Here is a 7,598-nt window from a genome sequence, read left to right on the forward strand (position 1 = left end):
ATCATGGTGTGCAGACTCGAGGCAGCAATTTACTCCCACACCACCTCTCTCCTTGCAGCAGCAGCAGCTGTCTTGCTTTTTAACCAAAATGCACGTTCAAACTCCGCTGTTTGTGCGCATGAGTATTTCCCAACCCGTTTGTTTGTGGTTGTTACCATGGTGAATCGTAGTATCATGGCTCCATTCAAGCTGCCTTTTATTGTGGTGGTGCACTCGCAGAACATACTCTTGAGTTGATTGAACCAACGCATATCAGCTGTTCTGGAACTTGAAAACCTTGAGACTTCCCATCTCAGGGTAAATCAACTCAGACATCAGGGTTACACTCAGTTTGTTAAACCTCCTTCCTGAAACGGACCCCATAACTCTACACACAAATCAAAACAAACACACACACACAATGGGCAAAACCCTTCAATTCTACTGCAAAATGAAACTTTACATTCAAAACTATGTTATTTCTTCTCAAATGGTATTTTGTTTTCAAATGACACACAAAACCATCATATGAATATACATTTATAAGATCCACTTCAACACTGATGTGCTCAATGTAAAAACACTATGATGAATGGAAAACACTTCTCCATTCATTACGTAATAACTTAGGCCTTTTTTTGTTCAGTGTTACACTTACCACAGACAGTACATACATAAAAGTGTGTTGTAAAATATTTGAGAATAGTTTTTATACTCAGAACACACAAATACACGGTAACAAATAGATTGAATTTTTCCCACACAAAAACAATGTACACAGTGTACATCCCAACCAATACAAAGTTGCACATACAGTGGTCTACTTACAAAACAACAGAAGAATTTACTGTATACATAAAAAAAAAAAAAAAAAAACCTATGCTGCATCCTCTCTTGTTCCGGTCTGGCCACAGCACCTCATCCACATCACAAGCAATGTTTTCCCTGGCCAAGCGAGCGGGAAATATCGCCCAGCATAGCGAATCCAGCCATGAAAAGCATCAACTGCTATATCTCCACATAGCTTGGAGAAGGGGTATACCGCATGTGGATTTCGGTCATACACTTTCCATCTGCAGGCAGAAAAAAATTCTCCAAAACAGAAGAGCAGCTCACCTGTTGCCCTTTTATGCTAAAGCTCTGATTGCTCATTGTAAAACTGTGTGACAGGTGTATGCCCATGTGATGAATCAGTGTGCATATTTGAATGGCAGTGTGTTCCTTGTGAAAACAATAGACTTTCTTCATGAAAATTGTGCAAAATGCAGAGAATTGTGTGTAGTGTTTTGAAAAGAACTGTGTTTTAGAACTGCAATTTGAGTATAAACAGGAATTGAGCTTGTAGTTTAGCTGAATTGGTTCAGGGGTTGGTGCATGAGTTACATGTTGTGGTCATTGTGTCTCAAGTACCAGTATTTGTGTGTAAACAATTGAGAGAAAAACTGTAAAATGTCAATGACGTTTTTCTCTCTCGAGGCATCGACAAACAACAGCTGACAGGTTAAGGCTCTCCCGTCAATATACTACTAGAAAGAGGTTTGCTAATGTTTCAAAGACCCACGCACGAAATATTCACTCCTGACATTCTGGTTCTGCTTTTGGATGCCTAGTACTCGTTCATTCAACTTTCAACCTATAATCCAGGTCGAACTTGCAAAAACTACAATCAAATCTGAGATTTCTCAAACGACAAATTTAGCAGTCTAGCTCCGTGAGAGTCCCATTCATTTTGGACTGGACCACAAATCACCCCCAGTGGAACTCTGGTGGAACTTCAACCAAATTCGGTAAACAGGGCTGAATAGGAGTGGAAAGGCTTTCCGTAGACCGGCTTTGACCATACTCGCTCCATTCGCCAGTAACGAAAATGGCGCTGACTGAAGGGTTCATGAACCAATCACATGCAGTTTTCCAGCTGAATGTGGCATTTAGTCAGCCTATAGAAACTCCTAGCATGAGTGACTTGTATCGCCCCCTGGAGGCTGAAATGAGTGCAATTTGACCTTCTGATGTCAAACAGCAGGAAATTGGAGATTACATAGCTAACATTTTTTGGATAAGGCAAAATACGGACTTTTCTAGGAAAAAAAAACAAAACTAAAGTTTATATTTTTTGTTAGTTACAGAGTTTATTTCTGTTTCCCCAGAACACTCCAAAAGCCAGAAGATTTAAATACCTTTCTGTGACAGTTAATTTCTGTTTAGTCTTTTCTTTGTCTGTGTAGTCCTAACAATGTATACATTCATGTGGCATCCCGCAGCATACATATCCTGAGAGCCCAGGTTCTCCCGAAATAAATGATGTATATACACTTGATTGTGCATCACAGGGTTGAGGTTATACAAGGAGACCGAGGCAAACCGAAGATGGGAAAAAATGGCTTACACCTCAGGGTTCAAAACAAATTCACAAAAATAGCATTTTATAATATAAACTGTTAAATATCTTTGGAAATTACATGGAATTCAATACATTATTTCAGAAGAGACATCCTGTTACCTCTGCAAAAACAAGACTTGCCTACCACGACACACGAATCTCTGTGTGCCTTATGTAAACTTTCTCTCTACTTAAATACAGTTCTAGAAGATACTGACATACTGACCCAGGAATAAGTCATGCAAACTGGAACCACCCAACCTAGGGCAGCAGAACAAGCTGTAAACTATGGGTGGAAATCTCCAGAGGTCTCCACAATATTACTGGAAAAAAGTAACAAACTAAAAAGGTAAATTGTGAGGCTAATCCTTGCCAGTTCTGCTTATCCTGAGATTTGACACTAAATGAAATCCGTTCCCAGCATCTGTTGAAAACCCATACATCTGCATGCTCCACACAATCATAACTCCATGCAAGCATATTACCATATCAATTCATTTTACATTAAGAATTTCAATTTACTGGAAAGAAATGAGACTGATAAAGCACATACCAGCTTTATCAGTAAAGACACTTAGAATATGGTAGAAGTAAAACAATAATCTATGGCTGAATTCCATTTAAATGCATAGTCTTCAGGGTCCTGGCATCACATGCTGGCTCACTGGGATACTTTAATAGAACAGAGCCACGCCTACGGTACACTTCTTTCCTACATTAAAACGTCTGCTGTGAAAATGGCCTTTTATGATTCTTCTATAAGACACCATAAGTCATAAAGAAATGACAAGAAAAATCTGAGATAATTGAGAAAAAATTTATTAGATGAGTCTTATCCTTCGCAGCGTTTGCTGTGGAGTCTGGACTTAGCATGGGCACCCAAACCGAACTTTGTAGTCACGGCACAAGCCAGATTTCTGGTCCGATATTACGGCAAACCAATCCCTCATTTTGATTGTAACTGAAAAATGATTCCAAACAGTTAATGATCAGTATGATATTTAGAGCAAGGAGACCATTGAAAGCAAAGAACTTTTTAACAGGGTACATGACAAAACCATAAATTATTTGTTAACTATGATAAAAACATGCTCTAGTTTTATTCAATTTGTCATTTTGTTTTTGATGTCAGTTGTAACTTCTATTCAAATGTGAAATGTTGCAGATATCCTATGAAAAGAAATTATGAATACCAATAAGTTGGGTTATTCCCATTTTCTTACTCAGACCATTAATAAAGTAAAGCTCTGCTACATTTTAATGATTTGGAATCTTTTGGGAAAGAGGTTGAGAAGTATTGATCTAATGTTGGGGTGTTTGTAGTAGATAGTACATTTAACGCTTCAAATTATTTTCCTATAAAAGCTACTTACATAAAGAAGGTCTGCCCCTGTGGAGAGGGCTGGGGTCAATGTGTCAGTGGTAACAGCCTCAATGGACAGTGGGCTGTCACAGATTTGTCCTGGTTTTCTGTCCCTCAGGTTAGTCAAAGTCTCCCAGTCCCCTGTTCCACTGGGAGCGCCCCGGTTATACCACTGGGTCCAGCACACTGCAAGGAACAATGAAAGAGACATGCTGGAGGGAAACTGCAGAGCCAAAACACCATTCTAAATAAATACTTGGGCACATATATAATGTAAGAGAAGGGGAGTACGCGCATAGCCTAACGTATGTAGCCGATGAACCCTAAATCAAGCTTAACACTGCACATGAATGTTCAGACAGTACCTTTACAGAAAGAAGGGCAGCTGAAACGAACACTATAATCATTACACATCTTAGTCCTGGGTGATCCTGGTTCCTGCAGACAAATCCTGTAGTGGTGTCACTCTGAAAAAGAAACAGTAGCATGCTAGTGGCATGGATCTAAGACAGAAAATTTCAGTCGGTCATCTTTCTGTTGGTCATTTGGTCCAGACTTTATTATCTTTATAATGATTGGCTGGATTACCATTAATGGACACTCCTGGTGCCTAGAGGATGGGCACTGATAGCACAGTCATTGTGAGCATGTTAGCAATAAAAATATGCTGAACTCAACAGGTACTCAAACACGTAGTAGCAATATCAATGCAAAACAATCAGTAGAATACAAATATGAATCTTTGCATGAAAGCAGTCAAATTATTCATACTCTCAGTACTTACACATAAATCACATCACCTGCTGCAGCCACAGTGAGTCCAGATAGAGTTCTCGCCCAATATCTACTGGTTTAGAGCAGATCTTTCCTGGGTACTCATTGCGAAGATCAGAGAGGCTTCCCCAGTCTCCAGTTCCAGAGGGGTCATCTCTGTCAAACCAGTCTGTCCAGCATCCTGACCAAGGCATTTACGTTGAGATAAATTAGCAACAAGACAACTTTTCAAAATACTGACTGGTTAAGTCTGTACTTTTAAAATGTGAGAATTGGCAGTGAAAAGAATTTCTAACCTGGTTTAGGGAGTAAAACTAAGTCAGACCCTCTGGCTGTCTGCTGGTTGCTTTCTGGTAAAAGGTAATCAGAAAAGCTTTTGACTATTGTGACTGAGTACATTTGTGATTGTAGAGTCAAAATTGTAAATATGATCGGACACTGGATTACAGTTATTGAGATGAACCTACCAAAGAACAATCCTGCAACAATGGCTACGCCAGCTATTATACACAAAAGAAAATAAAATAGGTTACAATCACAGACTATGGCACAGTGCTTATAAAGAACGCGAATATCCACAGAGAAAAATAAATATCACACAAAGTGATACATTACCAATTGGATCATGATTGCAGATAAAGAGGGGTCTTTAAACCTGTAGGAAATGTTTGCATTTAGGAATACATGTGTGCATTACCAAAGTAAGTTCAAGAGTTGCATGAGGTATAAACATGCATTGACATGCATGTATAATATTTAACATCTCTATTTTAAAGACAAAAACCACACAAAAAACACACATTTACCAAAAATTACAGTTTATAATAACATACATTGTTAAATAAATATCCCTGGAAATTACATTACAATCAAAATATTAATTATAGGTTACCTCTGCAAAAATAAAGACACCCACGGACTCCCTCAGTTGAACTGTGTGTGAACGCCTGTGTGCATGTATTGAGCCCGTCTCCTGTCCCTCTAAATACAGTTCTTGAAGATAATGACCTACTGACACAGGCAGTCAACAACACTGAAACAAGGAACCATCCAAAGGAAACGATGCCCCATTCAAAAACTAAACAAGATATGTTAGCAACAATATTTCACATTCAAAATGGTTGAAAATCAATGTTTGGTGTGATGAAGCCGTTGAGGTCATAGCACTTCTTACGGACATTGACTATCCCAGATTTGTTGGTGTTTAGCATTATATTCAGTTACAATTTAGATTCATTATTGGAGTTAAAAAAAACACAACAGTAGTGTTAAGTTAGCGCGATTGGTAAATGTCTGTTAGTTATTCTGTTTACTTACCACACCATGTGCTCCAGACAAAAGGAAAGGAGGAAATGCTGAGTCACTTCCTCCTATTTATACTGGATGTGATGTCATTGGTGCCACCTGGGAATAACAGGGACCGCCCCCATGATTACGCTTGTTTTTCCAACCGCCAGCATTCACATGGTCAGGATGCTGTTCTTATTCTTCTGTTATATTGCCGCTTGGCATAACAACTTGTTGCATGACTGCCACCAACCGTCGGGTGTAGCCTAGAGCATCTGGGGCCTGTTCTCACAAAACCAAGATAAGGGATTAAGCCGGGATTTCCCAGTTATCCTGATGAATTTAGCCTTGCTTCGGTTTCACGAAAGCAGAGGCACATAAATCACCATGGAGATTTATTCTGTACAGCTAGCCTGGTTCCCGACCAGGCTAACAGCCAGGATTTATTTAACCCTGGAGCCTTTTCTGATCACCAAGCAGAGGTTTTACCTTATTGTTATCAGCCTGGATTAAAATACAACAGGTCCATATTGCTGTTCATTTAAGTACTGATATTATTTAAAGTTGTGACCATTTTTTTTTAAATAATTATTCATGTGACAGTCATTGTTACTGTTATATTGCTGTATGAAGACTGCTGTTCACATATTGTTGTTAGAAGTTTGATGAATATATTCAATTCAATTCAATTCAATTTTATTTATAGTATCAAATCATAACAAAAGTTATCTCGAGACACTTTACAGATAGAGTAGGTCTAGACCACACTCTGTAATTTCCAAAACCCCAACAATTACAGTAATTCCATCAAGAGCAAGCATTAGCAGTGGCTATCGCGACAGTGGCAAGGAAAAACTCCCTTTAGGAAGAAACCCTCGGCAGACCCAGACTCTTGGTAGGCGGTGTCTGACGGGCCGTTGGAGGTGTATGAACAGTGGCGTAATAGTCACATTAAAGGTCACAGTGACGCGAAGGTTATCGTGGAAGTTCATGTCATAGCAGGGCACATCGCGGTCATACTGAGTAGTGATGTCCCCCTATACCGATTCAGACTATACTGTGCATAGGAACATCACAGCAGGGCGCTATGGATGTAGCGCTGCGCTGCAGAGCATGGGTGGATGCAGCAGGATGCAGCAGGATGCAGCAGGATGCGGCCGGGATTTGTAGAGAATCACAGAGCATAGCTCTGCAAGAAGAAATATAGGACTCCGGGGAGTAAACTCCCCAGAGCTAGATTAGTAACAAGCAATTCGGACAGGATGCATACAGAAGTAACAAGTAGAGAAGAGAGAGCAGCTCAGTGTGTCATAGGAAGGAAACAGCATCCCCGCAGTCTAGAATTGTAATAGCATAACTAACTACGCAGAGAAGCAGGTGGCCGGGTTAGGTGGACGCTGCAACTCCCTCACCCCTAACTATAAGCTTTGTCAAAGAGGAGGGTTTTCAGTTTACCTTGAATGTGGCGACGGTGTCTGCCCCTCTAACCCAGACTGGAAGCTGGTTCCACAGAAGCGGAGCCTGATAGCTGAAGGGCCCCCCCCAGTCTACTTCCAGAGACTCTAGGAACCACGAGTAGCCCCGCCGCATTCGGAGCGCAGTGCCCTAGTGGGACAATAAGGTACTAAGAGCTCTTCTAGGTATGATGGTGCTTGACCATTTAGAGCTTGTAAGTCAGGAGGAGGATTTTAAATTCGATCCTAGACTTCACAGGAAGCCAATGCAGAGAAGCAATACAGGAGAAATATGATCTCTTCTCTTAGTTCTCGCCAGAACACGTGCTGCATTCTGGATCAGCTGGAGAGCCTTAAAGGA

General features: G+C 40.3%; 1 long non-coding RNA gene across 1 annotated transcript; it reads right to left on the reverse strand.

Annotated features, from left to right (window-relative positions):
* Positions 1-3,305: 3,305 nt before the first annotated feature.
* LOC120555359 lies at positions 3,306-5,001 on the reverse strand. The gene is made up of 6 exons (XR_005638699.1): positions 4,964-5,001; positions 4,793-4,846; positions 4,507-4,677; positions 4,088-4,189; positions 3,733-3,908; positions 3,306-3,320 (listed from the first exon to the last, which is right to left on the reverse strand). It is a non-coding gene; the product is annotated as an uncharacterized LOC120555359 (long non-coding RNA).
* Between the last annotated feature and the right edge of the window lie 2,597 nt (positions 5,002-7,598).

This window comes from Perca fluviatilis, unplaced genomic scaffold, assembly GCF_010015445.1.
Source record: "Perca fluviatilis unplaced genomic scaffold, GENO_Pfluv_1.0 PFLUV_unplaced_scaf_98, whole genome shotgun sequence".
NCBI classification, from domain to species: Eukaryota; Metazoa; Chordata; class Actinopteri; order Perciformes; family Percidae; genus Perca; species Perca fluviatilis.